Raw genomic sequence first — 21581 nt, 5'->3', positions numbered from 1 at the left:
TTGTTGAAAATAATATACATACCTTCGTTCATCCAACTGAGACGATTAAATTACTAAATTTTGGTAAACAAAGTGATTTGGTTAGCTTTACCTAGATCCTTGAATCCTGTATTGACCTTGATAATACTTTCTTATATAAAAGATAATTTGTTTAAAACTAAAAATGAATTTGTCAGAGATTTTCAATAAAAATATAAATCAATGAATATTTTGAGAAACACGTTTATTTTTTTAATCTTCAATCAAATCACTGTTTCAACGGGTGTCTTCAATAACAGAAAATTTGTTAAACAAAGAAACACACGCATACTATGTTGACCTATTAAATCATCTTGACAATGTTTTACGGTGTGCAAAATTTTAAAGATATAGCAATAGATTAAAAAATTACACTTGAAATATAAAACCTTGTTGGTTGTGTTGTTGCTTTATTTCTATGTTTTGTTTTTCTTTCTGTTTGAACCAATGTAGATTTTTTTTCTTTCACTTTTATGTGTTTTGTATATTTAATGAAAAGACACACAATCGTAACTTGTGTCCAATACAAATGCGGTATTTATTGCTATAAAATAGAATTTAAAAAACAAAATTGCACAGTGACACTAAAGACAGTGTTATCCAACTAAATGTTAGTCTACGAAGTTTTATGATATTCCAATGACAGTTAATGATTTATTCATGATAAAAAATCAAACATGAACTTTTTATAAATTTTGTTTCGATTTAGGTCAACAGTCAATAAAAGCTGTAATTAAATCATACTGCTTTAAAATAACGACTTTGTTTCAATCAAATATCAACAACTTTCATCATTTTAAAAATGCCAAGTCGTTCTTTGGAGTTAGAAATTAATCAGCCACCATCCGCGTACTGACGATATATTAACTATTCATGTAGAACACGTTTCAGGCTGATATCAAGTTAAAATTAAACAAAAGAAATGAAGCTTTTTATTAGAGAAGGTAAAAAAGACCAAGTAGGTATATTTCATTTGTTTACATCTGTTTCCATGGGCTATAAAAGTTTATTTTAGGTGCATAGTTTAGAAATTACTATCTTACAACCGTACTTTTAACTTTAATTATGGTATGGAATTCGAGATATTTCTAAACTTTAAAATCAAAGACAAGTTTCCACAAACCTGTCGATTGTGGTAGGTGCAAATATGTGGATCTATTTTGTGCATAAGCATGAATTCCGTAGAAAAATATTCATAGAAAAATTATAGATTGATCTTTTTAAAGCATTTTATGCATCTCGGCCCCGGCGACATTTGTTTATGAAAAAAATCATCAAAATTTGCAACAAATAGAGAAAGTCGAGTACACCTTATGTTTAAGCGTGTTTAAGTTGACCGGTTTGTCTTGAAAACGTTTAAGGCAAAAATATTTGATACATTATCTCAGTTAAGATTCTATTATTTTTATAAATTAAGGCTACAGGTTGGTATAATTAGTTATCAAAGGCACCAGGATTATAATTAAGTACGCCATACGCGCGTAAGACTCATCAGTGACGCTCATGTCACTATATTTATTAAGACAAACCAGTAAAAAGTTGAAGAGCATTGAGGATCCAAAATTCCAAAAATTTGTGCCAAACACGGCTAAGGTAATCTATGCCTGGGATAAGAAAGCCTTAGTTTTTCGAAAAATTCTAAGTTTTGTAAACAGGAAATTTATAAAAATGACCACATTATTGATATTCATGTCAACACCAAAGTGTTGACTACTGGGCTGGTGATACCCTCGGCGACGAAACGTCCACCAGCAGTGGCATCGACCCAGTAGTGTAAATAGTTATCTATCAAAGGTACCAGGATTATAATTTAGTACGCCAAACGCGCGTTTCGTCTACAGAAGACTCATCAGTGACGCTCATATCAAAATATGTATAAAGCCAAACAAGTAAAAATTTTGTGCCAAGCACGGCTAAGGTAATCTATGCCTGGGATAAGAAAATCCTTAGTTTTTCCAAAAATATGAAAGTTTTGTAAACAGGAAATTTATAAAAATGACCACATTATTGATATTAATGTAAACACCAAAGTGATAACTACTGGGCTGGTGGTACCCTCGGGGACGAAACGTTACAAATTCATAGTCACGGTAAGCAACTGAAATATATGGGTCAAGTGAAATACCATTCTACCATAACAACAGAGTAGGTGTGTTTGAACAACAAATACTTACTAAAAGTTCTTAACGACAGAATGTACAAAATTGTTAAAAATGCATAACTTCAAACAAAAATAATTAATAATAGTTTTTGCTTGATTTATCTAGGGTAAATTGTCTTCAAAATTTTTAGTCGCCCTGCCACGAAATATTTAATTTCAAGAGCTAAACTAATAGCGGGTCATCCCTACAATGGCTTAAAAGATTAAAAAAAAAATATGTAGCGTAATGGGGAGATAACTTTGACGAAGTAGAATCCTGACTGTTCGATGTAGTAATAGTTAAAACAGTTCCGATTCAACAGAGAATTATATCAAAAGTATATGTATAAGACAATTTCAGTTACCTAACATAATTCTAAGTCCCTTAGTTTTTTTCTGTTTTACCTTTTAACATCGGTAAACTACTGTTGTCTAAATTTAGTTCATCAAACTTCTTGCATTTAAATGAACAGCTAAAAAAAATGCTACCAATAGCCTAATTACGACGTTATTCATTTAGTTTTAAACATGAGGTAAGGCAGGGACGATTAAGTTACAATCCGAGATCCTTGCATCCTTTGTTGACCTTGATGAAATTTTCATGTTTAAAAGAAAATCTTTAAGAAAATGATTTCTTTAAAATAATAAGGAAAATTTGTCAGAAATTTCCAATAAAGTGCAACTCAATAAAATGTTGAAAAACGCTTTCTATTTCATCATCAATCATATCATTTTTGTCAACTCGTATTTCAAATAATAGAAAATTTGATACTCGCATCCTGTGTTGACCGATTTTATCTTGACAAAATTTCATGGTGTGCAATATTCTATAAAAGTAAACGTTTAGCGTATGTACAGCAAATTGATAAAAAATAATTTACACTTCATATTCAAATATTTCAAAATATGTTTACGCGTAAATGGTTTGTTCACATACTATGCCACATATTATGCCCCCTGTTATGGACCAGTACGGTTTGCCGAGTTTAAATCTTGCATAAACAACCCCAAAAGGCGCCATGTTGACCCATTTCATCTTGACACTATTATGTCTGCTCACATTTCAAGGGTGCAATACACAAACAGAAAAAGGCCTACTGTTATTCCACAAAATATATATGGCGCTTGAAAAGTACAGGCGGTGTTGTCTAGATATCCCAATAGCATGAATTCGAATTCAGGCGAGGTAAGAACATAAATTTTCTTCCGCAAATTTGCAGATTTAACATTGTTGTGCTGGTGGTTATGAATATAATAATTTTTTTTCAGCCGTGTATCACCTTCACTGGTGATCCAATGAATGGATCTGTCGTAGAGTTGTCACTTGTTTAGACGTGCTTATATGTATATTTATATCCGGGGCAGATGATCTTGAACATTAGCGTTTTATGCAAAATTAGACAAATACTAATTACCCTATACCAATTCAGCTCGTTAATGATTCATATTCATTTCTTCTTTACATTTTGTTCTTCCTTGAATTGCTACTAAAATGAAAACGCATATGTACTTACATTATCTCTGAACGTGTAAACACCGCTCGATCTTTATGTAGAGAAACAACAACTAAAAGTTTAAAGGTATTCTTTCATATACAATAACGACAAGTGTACCTTCCTAGTAAAGTTGTAGTATTTTTAGAATGCTTTGCTTAAAATTACCTTTGTCATGCAAAATGATTACCTATGAATTATTTACACATTTAAATGCATGGACCATTTAAAAACTTAACCCCACCACATTCTATATGTGCCTGTCCCAAGTCAGAAGCCTGTAATTCAGTGGTTATCGATTTTTGCTGTTTTTCATTTTTGTAATTTGTTTATTGTTTATCATAGTTGTTCTTAATTGTTCTGTTATCCCGCTGTCCTTGGTTTGGGGAGGATTGGCGCCAAACACACTAGTTAAACCCCGCCACATTGTGTATGTGCCTGTCCCAAAAATTAATCCATATTTCGTGACCATTTGATGTATTGACCCATTCTTAACATGAAAAAAACCTACTAGATCAAAGGGAAATATTTCTAATTGAACAAATGAGCAAATGTGCAATTATGAAGCGAAAACATTCTAAAAAAATAGAGTTTTGTTTTGTTTGCTTTTCTGTTTATTTAGAATTTTTGTGGATGTTTAAGTTAAATTTATCAGTAAATCTTTTAACTTTTAACAGCTGTACAAGACCCTCTGGTGTGTCTGGAGAACAAGTCGATATAGAAAAAGAAATAAAAACTGTGGTGAAAAGGAGAATTTTGGATGATGACCACATGGAAGAAGCAATTAACAGTCTCCGGGACAAGTTTGCAATTCCGCTGAGTGCAAAAGTTGTCACCTTAATTTTTGGAGTTAAGTCAAAACAAAGTTGATAACTTGGTTGGTATTGGTTCCCTGATATTTGTCCTAAAATTTTTTGGATCTAGCACCACTGTTGAAAAAGTTATGCCCCTTTTTTCAACAATTTCCTCAGAGGAAAAGTACTTTTCCTCAAGGGAAATCAAATTTCCCTGAAGGAAAAAGATTTTTCCTCAAGGGAAATTGTTTTTTCCTCAAGGGAAAAAGATTTCCCTTAGGGAATTTGCTGCATAATTATTTCCTTTGAGGAAATTCTATTTCCTTAGAGGAAATTCTTTTTCCTTAGAGGAAATTTTTTTTCCTTAGAGGAAATTCTTTTTCCTTTGAGGAAATTTGCAGCTTCAAATTTTCCTTGGAGGAAATACTTTTTCCTGTGAGGAAATTTGTAGCTTCAAATTTTCCTTGGAGGAAATACTTTTTCCTGTGAGGAAATTTTTGCCAAACACTTTTCCTTGGAGGAAAATTCAAGACAACAAATTTCCTCTAGGGAAATCATTGTTCTTCAAATTTCCTCTAAGGAAATTTCTGAAGATCAAATTTCCCTTAAGGAAATGTTTTCCCTTATTTTTACTTGTTGAACATTTCTTCACTACACCATGTATACAAACAGTATGAATATAATAATAACAAGACTGTATAATTGATGCAAATGATATTTAAAACTTTAATAAATGTTTGACTCAACATTTTAATGACATTGAAAATAATACAGTCTGACTGTTTAGATCTAGGTATTGTTTATACTTTTTTTATAAATTTAACTTTGATTTATAATTTTTTTTTGGAGCAAATGCTTCTATTTGCTTTGTAATTGTTTCAATGCGATACATTAATAAGCAACCAATTTGAATATCATACCATTTGTGGTGTTCTAAAGAATTTGTTTATAAATTTGCAGATTAAATAATAAAATAAACACTTTTCGTGTTATTTTAAATTAGAATTTCTTCTGTTTCAGCTTGTGTACAGTTATTCAATCCACTACGTAAGAATTCAGTGAATACATTATTCCATTCACTAAACAATTCCCTTCAATTCTAAGAGAAATCATTTTTGCAAATTGTTCTTCAATGATCTTCTTCTGTATATTTGATATGAGGGAGCGATGTAAATGAGTGGATAAAACTGGTGTTCCTTTTTTCAACAACAAAATAGTATTTGTTCAGCATTCTCCTTTCTTTGGATTAAGATATGTTGTTGCTTTTATGCAATAGTGTTTTTGTGTATCTATGATAGAACTCCATTTTGTTTATGGTCATTATCATGTGATAATGTTGAAATTTCCTATTTCTTTTTTGCAGGAAAGCACACATTCCATTTCAAATTAATCCAATTATGCACTATGTAAATAAATTTCAACTATAAGTTTCCTCTTCAGTAATGACCTATTGATCATGAAAACCAAGATGTCTGATCACCTATAAATACACAAAATAAACAAATAAAATGTTATAAATGGAGAGAGAAACAGCAATAAATGTTTTTCATGTGTATCTTTCCTTATTAAAATACATTAAGTAAACTTGAACTCGAGAAAAATAAATAAATGTGATGTAGACTAGAAAGTATAAAATGCCAAATAAAGTATTCACGAAAAATTAGTTGATTTACAGAAGTCAAGTCCCTGTTTGCAGGAAATTTACATCATTGGTTGTCTGGTGGAGAGTTGTCTTATTGGCAATCATACCACATCTTATTTTTATATAACCTTGCCATATTCCTATTGTGCCTGTCCAAAGTTCAGAGCCTGTAGCTTTTGTCAGTTTAGTCTGACACTAAAATTTAGTGGTTGTTGTTGTTGTTGTTTCATACCGGTCATATTTATTTTTTGTAATTTATTTTGTTATAAACTAGGCAATTACCATGATTAGTTTTACAGTTTGGATTGTTTCAATGTTTCATCTTTAGGTCTTTTATAGCTGCCTACTTTGACTATAGTATAGGGTATGGATTTTCTCATTATTGAAGGTCGTAACAGGCCTACAATTGCTTTCTCAAAGCCATGATAGTTTTCATATTTAATATACCACATCTTTTAATTTTGATAGTAATCATGATACTAGTAATCATCTTTCAAGTTCAATAACTTTTTTAAAATTAAAAGGCGCCTTACCATTTAGGTTTAGTTGGCTTCTGAAAATTTTACATTGCCTATCATTTCTGCTGTATATAATTTCTCTGTATCTTCTATAGTTCTTGTCCTATACATAAAAGAGTAAAAGTTGAATGACATCTCGCATCAATATTTTTTTCTGTTTAATGTACATTATGTATATTAATGTGTGTTTAATAAAAATCTAAACCATGAGTGCTTGATAAGCTTCTTGCCCTTATAGCTGGTCTTTAAGCTTTAAATGAATTTTAATGATCGACTAAAAAACTATGAGCACTGTGCAAATAAGACCCCTGCCCTCCAAACAAAACAAAACATGCACAAACAGTGGTATTTATTGACATAAAACATGTATATAATTTGGCTCCATTTATAGATATATATCTCAAGTGACTATAAGTTTAAGGCTGTGATTTTTTTAACAAATCCATAGATTTCTAAAACCTTTCAAAGTTTTTGAAAATGGACAATTTTAAAATAACTTTGCAACAACTAAAGTTCCTTAACTCTGCATCTTATAAAAAAATATACATGATAAATAGGGAATGATACTCCAGCTTGCATATTATTCAAAGTTTTAAAGGAACATAACTGAAGAACGGTAAAAGTTTTACTACCAAAATTTGAAATTGATCCGATTAAAATTGTGATAAAAAGTATTTTTTTAAAGTTTAATAAAATTTGGTTGAGGGAAACTTAAGTTAGAAGGTCGAAACATTTTTTTCCATTTTTAAAGAACATAACTATAGAATTTAGTAAAAGAGACACTACCAAAATTCAAACTTAATCTGTATTTTGTGATGATAAGCATTGTGTATTGATTTCATAACATTTGGTTGAGACAAACTAAATTTTAGAGAACAGGAAACCAAAAATTCAGCATATTTTCCCCATTTCTAAAGGGGCATAACTCTGATACTCTAGTACAGTAACACTGACATCACCAAAATTCAAACTTGATATGAGAATTGTGATAACAAGCTTTTGTAAAAGTTTAATTGAATTTGGTTGAGGCAAACTAAAGTACTGTAAGAGAACAAAAAACAACTTTGGGACAGACGGACAAACGATCTGACAAGTGTTAAACATTATGCCCCCTCCACTTTGGGTCATAACAATAAAAAGGGAGTTTGTCAAGATATAAAAACAATTCACCAAAGTTTCATAAAAATTTGTGAAAGCATTCTTGAGACTATCCTAATCCCAAGTCATGATAGTACAATGACATAAATCAGATTTTTTTTTAAATTAAAAGGAAAATTATCATGTTTATGTTATACAAAAATAATTCACAAAGTTTCATGAAAATTGCTCAAAGCATTATTAATAGTATACGTACTGGAAAAATCCCCGCTTTTATGAATAAAATCCCTAACTTTAAATTAAAAATTTAAAATCCCTAAAAATTAAAAAGGAGCTTAATTATCATGATTATATCAATAGATAATTCACCAAAGTATTATGAAAATTTTATGATTAATGTATTCTAATTCCAAGACTATCTAAGACATGGTTTGTTTGAATTAAAAAAGTTGGAATAAAGTACCTGCTAGAATTCAGGAGAATTAGACCAAATCAGGATATCTTCTAGATTATCAGACAATTGACTGTACATAGAAAAGGAATTTTCTTTTTTCTTTTTTCTTATTTAGCTATTTGTTATCTCTGTCCTTAATATATACTGAACTAAGCCATTTTTTCACATATTTTTTTTGTTTTTTCTCTCTTGTGACTTGTTATTTAACATAACAAAAAAAACCAAAGGCAATGAAAGAGAAACTGACAATGCCAAGGCAAAACATAAGATGCAGAAAAGAAAAACAAAACAAAACACTAAGCAACACCAACATCACCAAAAAACTAGTGTTGAATTCATGTGCTCAGTCAGTCAGTGAGAGTTCGCAGATCCTGACCTACTATATCTATGCTTAAAAACCTAAAAATCATATAGTTCTAAACATATTTTGTAAATTTATACTTGATTAAAATGTTGTCATAAATAGCATAGACACCTCTGAGTTTTGAGAACCACATGTGTTAATTGTGCGAGTATAATCATTGATAATCATGCACAAGATTGACTTTTAAAAGCCTATATATTGAAATTTTCTGAAAATATTGCATGCATTTATTAATATGACCAATTTCAAGAAATGCACAAAGATGTGAGATGATTTATATAATTGTAATTTCAGGAATTTACAGTAAAGGCTTTTATCCTCACTGCATTTTGCACTTTTCCTAATTCAGGAGCCAGAAGTTATGGCCTTTGTGACCTTTGTATGATTTTTATTTTAGTTTCTTTTTTTTATATTGAAGAGTTTAGTATGACGTCCATTATCACTCAACTAGTATACATTTTTGTTTAATGGCAAGCTAAAGCATGCCTCACTGGCACGGATCCAGGGGGGGGGGCTGAAGGTTGGACATGTTGGAACCCCCTTTCTTTATTGGACGATCAATGCATTTGAATGGGGACATGTAGTTGGACACCCCCCCCCCCCCCCCCAAAAAAAAAAATTGTCCTGGGTTAGGAACCCCTCCTTTATATGACTAGATCTCAGGTTGCGGGATTTTCTCGTTGCAATGAAGACCCATCGGTGACCTATGGCTGTTATCTGCTCTTTGGTCATGTTGTTATCTCTTTGATACATTCCCCATTTCCATTTCCATTTTCTTTTCGGTTCTATTATAAATATTAGAAACGAGTTTGGCGCCTTTAAAAAAATATAATTGTCTGTGCTGATAGGGGAGTATGTGTGCATACCAATATTTAAATTTTCTAGGCCTTCTTTTTGAATATTTTGTGCATTTCTTGGTAAAATACTGTCAGACCTCGAGTGCTGTTGTTTTACAAAAACGGTCAAGTAATGTAGGGGAAAGAAACTAACTAAAAAGACCAAAATAAGCCACAACTAATGGGGGTCTCATTGGGGGTTCTGTTCACGGATCCCGCTTAGTTACTACTTATTTTTTTAGATTCTCGCATGATGCCATCCCGCGTACACTATGTAAGTGAACAATTCTGCTATTTTTGTAATTTCCCATGTCCCGCTAAACTTCATTTCGCGTTTTCACGGCACAATAATTTGAGGGAGGATAGGACCTTTATCGGGACTGCGGGATCGGGTGTTTTTAAGCTCTGGATTTCGGGATTGACCCTTTCGGGATACGATAATTCTTTTTTCGAATTTCGGGACCTCTGGATTTCGTGTTTTTTAAGCCCGGGATTTCGGGATTTCGTGTTTTTAAGCTCGGGATTTCGGGATCAGTACCCCTCCTACCCTCCCTCATAATTTGACTTTCATGTGTCACGTTTACAAAAAAATACGCCTCGACAATCCCGAGTCCCGCTCAGACCCCCCTTATAGGTACATAATGAATAGTTTACTATGTAGTCAGTAGTCGGGTCAAATACACATGTATACACTTTTAGACGACCTTAGATTCATTTCACAGCGAAAATACTCATTTATATTGAACATTTTAGATCACTTTACATTTAGATTTTATAACTCTTAAAATAAAGACCATATAGATTTAAGATCATTTAATCGAAAGATTATAATTTGTCAATGCGCAACTGTAACCAGGTACTGAATTTTTTTTTTGCATGCGTTAAGTGGGGGGTGCCGATCCCGGATCACGCTTACTGTTTTGTCACATTCCCGTTTCCCGCTTACACTATGTACGTAAGCAATTCTCATTTTTTTGTCATTTCCCAGATCCCGCTAGACCTCATTTCCCGTTTTCACGACACAATTATTTGACTTTCACGTTTCACGCTTACAAAAAATCGGCAATCCCGCGTCACGCTTAGTCCCCAATGAGACCCACTTAAGTTAAAAGTGCCGGGAATAGAAAAGCATCTGGACTTTTTAATAAGTCTGTATACCGGACCTCTTTTCTATTTTGGGATTGAAAAAAAATCTAAAGTTAAAAATGCGGTTTTGAGCCTATTTCTTCTTTTTAATTTGGTAACACGTTAAGCCATTAGTGACACTAATATGGTATATTACCAATAATAAGGCCATATATTTCGGTGTGTAGAAATACCGCAAAAGACTTCTTAGTGCACTAAGAAGAAAGTTTTTGAATTATGATTAAGGACACTAAAACGATGTTTTAAGATCACAGCGAACATGAATATAAGAGGATATGATTAAATACCTCAAATCTATAAAGTAAGGTATCAATAGATTTTGTAATTTTGAAGTTAAATGACTTTTTAATCAACGCCTGCCACTCGCCACGTGACCAACGGTTTATTGCAGATTCCCGAATCATCATGTTCAATCAACCTAATCCAATAAACAATTGTCTTTTGATCGTTACTTATTGATTAATCAATGGTTGTTAACCTAACGGTTTAGCGTGGTATAAATTCAAGTTTATGAAAGAAAAATAAAAAATAAATTTTGTGTTTTAAAACTTTGCCTTTGTTATATATATTTAGTTTTTAAGGAAATTGCTATGCAAGCTTTTTTTTTATTTAAAGAACCCTATTTTGAGATAAAAATTGAGAAACAAATGCTTTTGATATTTCATTTTCTTACTAACAACACAAGAGTTTACATACTATCATTATTCCTTGAAAGACATTTGAGAGTATGTGGTGTCCATGGGGTTCTTCAAAATCCGATTACAGAAGTAACATATAGAAAAACTCCAAGAGTAAAATTATATTACGTTTTAAAAAGAGAATTATAGAATAAATCATAACTGTCTTCTATGAACGATAACTTTAAACTGGTGTCAATGCTTTTTTTTTTAACAATTCATCTTTATTTCAACAATTGAAGATGAATACCATTTTATTTTATAATGTAATAAGCACTATGGGCAGGCGTGGATCCAGAGCTTGAAGTGGGGGTTTGGGGGAGGGGTTATGTGAGAAATGTTTAAAACACTAGAGAAGTTTTCATGTTATACCAAACCATATGTTTTTCAATAAATGGCACACTTTTTGTTCATCCGGCATATGGTTACTCTAAATAAAATTTTAAGTATTAATTTTATAAGGTTAATTATTTAATTACAGATCGTATCTACCCGTTTTGCAATTGTTGTATCACTCTAAGGGAGGCTAATAAAGATATATATAATAAAATATAGAGATAGCAGCCTTGGATTGTCTTAATTAAATCCTTTGGTCCTCTAATTATCAAGTTACCCTCTGGCCAATGTTATATGACTTGTGTATATTTAAAGAAGTGTAGCGACAACGTGTCACCCTATTCAGTGCTAGATATTCAAATTATAGTAAAGCTTTAACCCCCTAAATCCGCTATTGATGTGGAAAAACTAAATTATTTAGTTAACTTAATCATATGACTCTTAAGCCCGTTCTGTCATTATTAAGAAACGCTAAAGAACGGAAATGTATGATTTTAGATTTGGAAATAAATGAAATTGGTGTCACAAATGGTATGTCTGCTTGTATTTGAAATATTTTATAAATAGATATAATGCTCATATACATAGTTATTAACGGTTGTTTTACTTCGCTTATTTATAGCATTTAACAAATAACTTCGTATTCTTATTTTCGGCATCAAATAAAAATAATGGAATAAATATATAGGAAGTTCCAATCAATAGACAACGTACAGAACAGAGCAATTCGATATTACTTAGGCGTTCACAGATTTGCACCAATTCTAGCACTGTATGGGGATACTGGATGGATACCAAGTCAGTTTCGGCATTGGGTGAACATTATTCGATACTGGAATAGGCTTTTATCGTTTGAAGACGACCGATTAACGAAAGTGGTGTTCAATATGGATTATGATCGTTGCACAAGCAATTGGTGTAGTGACACTAAAGATATTTTCACTAAACTTAATATGTTACATTATTACGAAAGTAGAACAATGGTGGATTTAAAATCTTTTGAACAAATTGTACGAACTTATTACAGTGATATATGGAGAGAGTCCTTGATAAATAAACCAAAGCTACGATCTTACTTAAACTTTAAAACAAACTTCGAACTAGAGCACTATGTAAAACTAAATCTTACGAAACACGAACGATCTGTGCTAGCCCAGTTTAGATGCGGATTATTACCGATCAGAATTGAGACTGGTAGATATATTGGGGAACCAGTAGAAAACAGACTATGCCGATTTTGTAATTCTCAAAATGTTGAAAGTGAGCTACATTTTCTTATAAACTGCACATTTTATAATGATATCAGACAAACTGTTTTTAGCGAGATATTAATGGTGCCTGACTTTACGCAACTAGATGAGCAGGGAAAATTAACATTTCTAATGGTGAACCATCCAAGGAAAATAGCTAAATACTTAGCAGCGTCACTTTTCCGTAGAAAACAAACAGTTTACTCTAGTTAACATTCTTAAACTTTTTCACAAACATTAGTTGAATAATATATGAACTTTTACAATCGTTAATTCTTAATCTATAATTATCTGTATTTAAATTTAAATTGGCAATTGACACGTGATATTAGAACATTTATATTGAACTAACAGTAAAAGGTGACTTATTGGTCCATTGGGCCGGGTGTATTATATATGTAGTTATATTTTGTACAAATTTATGCTTATTTACACATGTCACTATAATAAACAATTTACTTACTTACTTACTTTATATTTTAAAAGACAAGAAAGTGAATTAAAAAATATATACAACAAAAATAAGCGAAAGGAGATGTGGTACGGCTGTCAATGAAACACCTATCCACAAAAGTTAAAAATGAAGAAGATGTCAGAAATAAATTGGTCATAATTTATTTACAGTCTAAAACATCGAAGGGACTAAACATCAACCTATACATATTTATACTTGTAATGCATTTGTATATAAACATCGAATCAGAAATATGTTCCTTTCCTAAACATGTTTAAAAACATTGCTGTGATAGTTATCAAAAGTACCAGGATTATAATTTAGTACGCCAGACGCGCGTTTCGTCTACACAAGACTCATCAGTAACGCTCAAATCGAAATATTGATAAATGACATAGTTCTTAACATTAGAAAAATGAATGAAGTATTGGCAACTGGACGTTAAGCAACCAAATATCAATCCTCACTTTTCCGTGAAGTGTTCACAATTATTTGTCTTTTTAAAATTAAAAGGATGAAAAATCCCAAACTGAAAAGAGTTGAAAATACGCTATTAATTTAGAAGTTAAAAATATAGCAGACAGAATAAATACGGCAAAAACAAACAAATGAAAAAAAAATAGAGAACAATTTGAAATACCATATACATGTTTAATCAGTATACTAGTAGATTATTCACGGGCCAAGGTTGAGCGAACATGAATTGCTATCGATTATACTAAAGGTGACAATCAACTTTTTGAGGCACGTGTCGAGAAAACATTAGAAAAAATATAATTTAAAATTATGAAAGGAGTAGGTCCTTAGTGCACATTTTTGTTCTTAGTGCACTAAGGAGGTCCTTTGCGGTGTTTCTACGGACCCCATATATTTGAAGCTGTAAGTGCTATATATATTATATCATGTATATAGCCAGTCAAAAAGATGTGGTATGATTGCCAATGAGACAACTATCCACAAAAGACCAAGATGACACAAACATTAACAACTATAGGTCACACAAGGTCGTTAAAAACTTCCATTTGTTGTTGTCCACTGAAAATAAGCTCATAAAAACACGAATCCCCGTTTACTCAATTCCACCTTTATTTGTTAATATTTCTTTATCTTTTTCTTTTGATTTTATCATTTCTTTTTTGTGAAATATTTTGTGTGGTCGAACATGAAATTGCCTCCGATGCTACAAAGAAAATTTGTTTAATGTCATCTGTTGCAATATATGCTAAGTACTACACGTGGACAGGATGTTCCCCAGAAAATAAGTTATACACACCCCGATATAACCCCGAGGGTACACTCTACTGTCATATGGAAAATTACTGGGTCACCTGTAAGATGGTAATCAGCCATGCAACTAATTAGGTTACTGACCATGTCACTTCAATTTAAAAAGTGTATCGTTAGATATCAAAATGATAAATTCATTTTAATTAAAAATTTAAGAACTAAAGGATTTATCATTAAAATGAAGTGAAATAATTCAACCAAATCGTATATAGATTATATACAATTTTTTTTTTTATCTATGCCGGAAAGAATTGAAAAACTGTATTTTTTAGTGTTTCAGACAAGAAGATGAAAATAACGTGCAAGATACTTTTTTCGATCATCGTGAAGAGACAATTGTAATTCCCATTCCTCGATGCACTCTACCCCTGTTGAATTGTATTTTTATAATTCCTCGTGCTTTTAATTAGCCCCCCCCCCCCTTTTCGTGGTTACCGTTATGCTAACAAATACCCGGGGCTTGATTTACATGTAAAAATCATGGGCGGATCCAGCCATGATAAATGGGGTTCCAACTACATGTCTCCATTAAATAAGGGGTGTCGTTGCCGCTGGTTTTCTACGGTTACCCCACCCTTTTCATATAATTTAGATTTCAAAAGTGTATACCTTATTCATATATTGTGTAGGTTAAAATGTTATCTTTTCCCATATTGTTTGCGTTTTGATTGGTGTGTAATGCAACAGTGCAATACCTAAGTGCCTTAAAACTTTTCCTGATGCACAGCTAGGTAACCTATTCCAACGGAACGTCCTATGATATCACCTTGTATATATAGGAACTTGAGAGGATTCCCGAGATTATCATTTATGCAATGATTGCTCACAAAATGCTAGGGGAGGCCAACCCCGGATTCCATCCCCTTCGACCCGCCACAGAATACAGATATAATTGATAATTGTTATTTAAAAGTCATATACTATAGGGAAAACGGTAGTATTTAATTTTCCCAGCATTAGGTTGGCCTTTTGTGTACCCAAGACAGGGCGTAGGAAGTCAACTTAAGAGCGCTGTGATTGGATGTAAGGGTACAATATATTTTTTATTTATCTATGAATAAATGCAGTGTGTATATTTACAATATAAATTTTGAAACTTATTGAAATATTTTCTAGAGAATTATTCGAAAAGACTTGCAAAATTTCATAAATTTGGTGCAAAATGACGGTGGGCATGGATAACATAAACAAGCTCCGTTGGAAGTTGGTCATGATACTATTTGGCTTTAATTTTTAAAACACAATAATAAAGTACTAACACAACATATAACTGTTTTATTCAGGTTTTTATCTTAAAAAGTGGTAAATTTAGAAAATGTTAACATTGTCGCCTATGGCAGAATAAATAGTACCGTTTTCCCTATAGCCACTATAGTACTAGAACCGAACACCTGTTTTCGGATATATATATATATACATACATCAGAGACATATAATATTATATGTCTCTGCATACGGCACCACATCGTCCTATGTCTATATAGCTGATTTACCGTAAATAACTGTGAGAAAATGAATAATACACAAGTTGATAATTGTCTCTTCTCTGCTAATTTTAATGTGCATGCAATATTCACTCTGATTTACTTGTGAGACCACCGACACTAATAATAATTACCTACAAAATAATAGGTGCTCCTTTACTGGGAAGAACATTTCGGATCCGATCAATTTATTGGTTCCATTCCCCCATTCTACACTTCTCCTTAGAAAAAATGCCTTGCAATGCGTCATAATTATCTGGACTACTAACTTACTTCCATATAACTTCGAAAACAGACTATAATCTATTTCACTGGATGAGATTGGGCTCACGGATTTTTTAATGGATTGGTAATTTTTATTTATAGCACAAGTTTACAAAGCAAGATTAATCACATTTTCACCCGGCCTACAAATCAAATGGCTGCCTCCTTACTGACTTACACCTACACAAGCTAAAAAAACATATTCATGGGGGGGGGGGGGGGGGGTTCAGATGGGGGATGCTTGCCTCAGTCATGTTTCTGTGATTCCCTATATAATCAACAAAATTTTTCACACAAAAAGGGGGGCAGGGATTTCTCCTTAATAAGAAATCTCTATTTTCAGCATAAGCTCATATAAATTTGCCTTTTGAAGAACTGAAATAAATATGAGACGGCTAATGATTTTTCAGATGCTTTACATTAAAATACATCCATGTGACATTCATATATGCTAAGTACTACACGTGGACAGGATGTTCCCCAGAAAATAAGTTATACACACCCCGATATAACCCCGAGGGTACACTCTACTGTCATATGGAAAATTACTGGGTCACCTGTAAGATGGTAATCAGCCATGCAACTAATTAGGTTACTGACCATGTCACTTCAATTTAAAAAGTGTATCGTTAGATATCAAAATGATAAATTCATTTTAATTAAAAATTTAAGAACTAAAGGATTTATCATTAAAATGAAGTGAAATAATGTGACATCCATATAGATCCAAATTTAAAAAGCTATTTTTTTCAATATTTAAATAATGTAGGATCAAATTTTGATACATGTACGTAGTTGAAATTGTTAGCTTTAAACATGTTAAACATTAAAAAATGAACACCCAAAGTTTAAACCACGTTTAAACATAAGAATGACCATGTAGTCTTTATTAATGTATACATGCTATTGCTATGAAACTAGGTCATTGTAGGTAAACTGTCATCTATTCCCTTAAATCTTTGTTCCCAGTCACCCCAAGTTTGATTTAAATTAGTCAAGTATATCTACTCTATTAGGTCTCTAGTTTGGATAGTTAATAACTTGCAAATTACAAATGAATTAAAATCATACTCCTCCCAAATTTATTTCTTTAAAATTATGGATGAAATACATGTAGCAAGTAAGGGATGAAATTAAATTGGATGAAATGTGGCATTTTTTTTTGATAAAGTAGTATGTCGTCTGATGTTGTCAAACTTAATTATAGACCCTTAAGGGGCGGATCCAGTCATTTTAAAAAGGGGTGGGGGTGGGATTCTAACCCAGGACAAAAGGGGAAAGGGGGGGGGGGTCCAATTACATGTCCCTATTCAAATGCATTGATTATCCAAAAAAAGGGGGGTTCCAATCCCTTGAACCCCCCTCTGGATCTGTGCCTGCCCTTTAAAAATAAAATTATCCTTATTTTGAGTTAAAGCTTATAGATTTTTCTATAATGCTTCTCAGGGGCGGATCCAGCCATTTTAAAAGGGGGGTCCCAACCAAGAGCAAAGAGGGGTTCCAACTATATCTCCCATTCAAATGCATTGCTCGGTAAAAGAAAAGGATTCCAACCCTCAAATCTATGGTCAGGTTGTTGTCTCTTTGACACATTCCCTTTTTCTTTTCTCAATTTTATCATGTAGTCGTCGTTGTCCCAGGACATTTAGTTTTCGCTTAATAACTTTAGTACAAGTAATAGAAATCTATGAAATTCAAACACAAGGTTTGTGACCAGAGTTTTGTTCAGAGTTTAGGAATTACATGAATTAGGGGCCAATGTTAAACTTTGTTTGATTTTATAGAAAATTGAATTATTGGAGTTCTTTGATATGCCAAATCTAACTGTGTATTTAGATTCCTAGTTTTTTGGTCCTGTTTAAATTGGTCTACCTTAAGGTCCAAAGGGTACAAAATTAAACTTATTTTGATTTTAACAATATTTAAATCCTTGGTGTTCAGATTAATATGCTGAATCTGAATATTTACTTAGATTTTTTTATTATGGGCCCAAATTCAAGTTGATCCAAATCGGGGTCCAAAATTTTACTTTGTTTGATTACAACAAAAATTGATTATATGGGGCTCTTTGATATGCTGAATCTAACCATTCATTAAGATTTTTGATATTTTGACCCATTATCAAATTGGTCCACATTGAGTTCTAAAAGGTCCAAAATTTAACTTTATTTGATTTCACCAAAAAATGAATTATTGGGGTTCTTTGATCATGTTGATATGCTGCATCTAACCATGTATTGAGATTTTGAATATTGGACCATTTTAGAGGTTAATTGTCAATTTAAAATTTTTAAGTACTTGGACCGCATGCATTCTGTGTCAGAAACCTATGCTGCATCAACTATTGAATCACCATCCAAATTTAAAATTCAGAGTTGTATTGAGCTTGAATGTTGTGTCCATAATTGCCCCAACTGTTCTGGGTTCAACCTGTACGTTTGTATCAAGCTGAGCCATGCATAGCATTTTTATCTGATTTATATATTAATTTGAAATTTTGACAAGTGAGACACATACAGATTATACTGTTAACAATATTTCAGAGTTTAACGTAGTAAAGCGAAACAAATTTTAGAAGAATAGTTGAATCATGTCTTTGTTGTCAAATGAAAAATTAGTACGAACACAAAGAAAAAGTATGGGAATGTTTGTTTTTTAAACTATTGACCAGGGTGAAAGTCTTTGAAAGTCATGACTGGCAAAAAGTTTGTGAAATGAAATAGCACAAATATTCCATTCTTTTTAAATATAACTGAATATAAAGAAAAACACAAACTGATGTTTTATAATAGTTTTTACCCTTTTTTATGTTTTATAGGACAAGAAATATAGAAAAATGATGAAAAATATAAACAGTTACAATAGAAATGAGCGCAAAACAAGATAAACAGAATACAACAAGGCCTAAATGGTAAGACCACTTCTATATACTGTAAATTCAGATTTTTCAGGGAAGGGACAACTTATTGTGATTACAAAAAAAATCTGCATAAAGATCTATATAGTTACATGATATATATATATATATATGTTTCTGTTATCAAAATATGATTTCTTATTTTTGCGATACTCACCCAGTCACATTATTCGCATTACTAAAAAGTTTCGATAATTTCTGAATTACAGTAATAAAAGAAATTGCCTTTGAATGATGACTCATATAAAAATAAGAAAATGTGGTATGGTAAATGAGTGACTTATCCACCAGAGTTCAATGAAGCGGATGCAAGAAATTAAAGGCCAATCATGGGCCTGCCTTCAATAATGAGAAAACACTTCCTTTATAGGTCATCCATTAAAGATCTCAACATATAAAGATTTAAACAATCCAATTTAAAAATGATTTAGTTCAACATGTTCAAAGTCAATAACAATTAATAAAAAAAAATCATGCCTAATATAAAATATTGTTTGTTTCTCCAATCCTGACCGACCCTGCAAAAATGGCCCTACTCATAAAATTTTATTGTCAAAACTAAGCCAAATATTATTTTATTCATTTCTGATTTTCGGGCTTGCCGGATCATCCGATAATATTCAGGCTTTTGGGAAAAATAAAATTATTTACCTACCTACCTACCCACACCTGGCTTGTCAGAATAGGGATTAGGGAAACAAACAATATATTAATTTAGGCCTCATGTCTGTGAGCACTCAACCTGACCATAATATAGGACAGTGGTTCAAATATTAACACAACATATGAACATTCTATAACAACTATTGCAAGTGGCTCAACTTTAAATATCACTGCAAGGCACTAAACAACGAATATTAAATCTTGGACACAAAGTACTGAAATAAGAGAACTCATAAGCATGACAAGTAAGAATATCAAATGAAAGTTTCTCAAAATGTTCATTAAAACATGATAAAATAAGCTTATTTATATTGCTGTTTTTTTCTCCATTTATAACATTTTTTTTTTATTTTGTGTATTTATAGGTCAGATATCTTGGTTTTTATGATCATCAACAGGACCTGCAGGTCTATACTGAAGAGGAAACTTAATTGTTAATACTTTTCTACATAATGTGCTAATTGGATTATTAATGTGAAATGAACTCAACTGTGTGTTTTTCTGGAAAAAGAAATAGAAAAAATCCTACAAAATTGCTATAAACAAAATGGAGTACTATCAAAGAACACAATTGTGTAAAATGTAACAACCTACATTCATATTAACTGATGGATTATGGAGAAATTAAGAAAAAAAATAGTATCTTTGTCATGTTTGTTGTCGAAATAAACACCTGCTTTATCAATTCATGTACATGGCTCCATCATATCAAATATACAAAGAAGATGTTTGAAGAACATACGTTGCCAAAATTTATTCAACCAATTGAAGGAAGATGTCTTGTGGATTGAATTATTTATGCACTGAACTGTTATGTAGGGGGTCGAATACACAGCAGCTGAAACAGAAGACAAGTTAATTTGACATGAAAAGTGTTTATTTTATTTAATATGCAAATATGAGCACAATATTAATAACATCACAAATGGTATGATATTCATAGCATTTTGCTTATTATTGTATTGTCTTAAACATGCTAAACAGTCAGCCTTTTGTTTTTGTATGTTTAATACTCACCATGAAAATTTGTATTACAGTATTAAAGTTTTAATTATCTTTTGTATCAATAATTCAGTCTAGGAGAAAATATATTAATACTGTTTGTACTGTTATGAAATTTCCATAGAGGAAAAACATTTCCTTAAGGGAAATTTGATGTTCAGAAATTTCCCTAGAGGAAATTTGAAGATCAATGATTTCCTTAGAGGAAATTTGTTGTCTTGAATTTTCCTCCAAGGAAAAGTGTGTCAAAAATTTCCTCACAGGAAAAAGTATTTCCTCCAAGGAAAATTTGAAGCTACAAATTTCCTCACAGGAAAAAGTATTTCCTCCAAGGAAAATTTGAAGCTGCAAATTTCCTCAAAGGAAAAAGAATTTCCTCTAGGGAAATAGAATTTCCTCAAAGGAAATAATTATGCAGCAAATTCCCTAAGGGAAATCTTTTTCCCTTGAGGAAAAAACAATTTCCCTTGAGGAAAAATCTTTTTCCTTCAGGGAAATTTGATTTCCCTTGAGGAAAAGTACTTTTCCTCTGAGGAAATTGTTGAAAAAAGGGGCATAACTTTTTCAACAGTGGTGCTAGATCCAAAAAAATTTAGGACAAATATCAGGGAACCAATACCAACCAAGTTATCAACTTTGTTTTGACTTAACTCCAAAAATTAAGGTGACAACTTTTGCACTCAGCGGAATTGCAAACTTGTCCCGGAGACTGTTAATACATGTGAAAATCTCTACAAATGGAAA

The 21581-nt window shown here is 31.9% G+C and overlaps 3 long non-coding RNA genes across 3 annotated transcripts in view; 1 reads left to right on the top strand and 2 right to left on the bottom strand.

Moving 5' to 3' along the window:
• LOC143065233 (uncharacterized) overlaps positions 1–3771 on the bottom strand; it is a 62518-nt gene extending 58747 nt beyond the window's left edge. Inside the window, exon 1 of the long non-coding RNA XR_012975428.1 lies at positions 3673–3771. This is a non-coding gene — a long non-coding RNA (uncharacterized LOC143065233). The remainder of the gene's footprint in view (positions 1–3672) is intronic.
• Positions 3772–5146: 1375 nt separating this feature from the next.
• Positions 5147–10125, bottom strand: LOC143065232 (uncharacterized). The gene is made up of 3 exons (XR_012975427.1): positions 9388–10125; positions 6621–6708; positions 5147–5925 (listed from the first exon to the last, which is right to left on the bottom strand). It is a non-coding gene; the product is annotated as an uncharacterized LOC143065232 (long non-coding RNA).
• A 5894-nt stretch (positions 10126–16019) lies between these two features.
• Positions 16020–20891, top strand: LOC143065231 (uncharacterized). The gene is made up of 3 exons (XR_012975426.1): positions 16020–16340; positions 19074–19166; positions 20201–20891. It is a non-coding gene; the product is annotated as an uncharacterized LOC143065231 (long non-coding RNA).
• The last annotated feature ends 690 nt before the right edge of the window (positions 20892–21581 follow it).

The sequence above is a fragment of the Mytilus galloprovincialis genome, chromosome 2 (genome assembly GCF_965363235.1).
Source record: "Mytilus galloprovincialis chromosome 2, xbMytGall1.hap1.1, whole genome shotgun sequence".
Taxonomy (NCBI): domain Eukaryota; kingdom Metazoa; phylum Mollusca; class Bivalvia; order Mytilida; family Mytilidae; genus Mytilus; species Mytilus galloprovincialis.
Note: the sequence above shows the minus strand (reverse complement) of the source record. Positions and strands in the feature narration are given on the sequence as shown.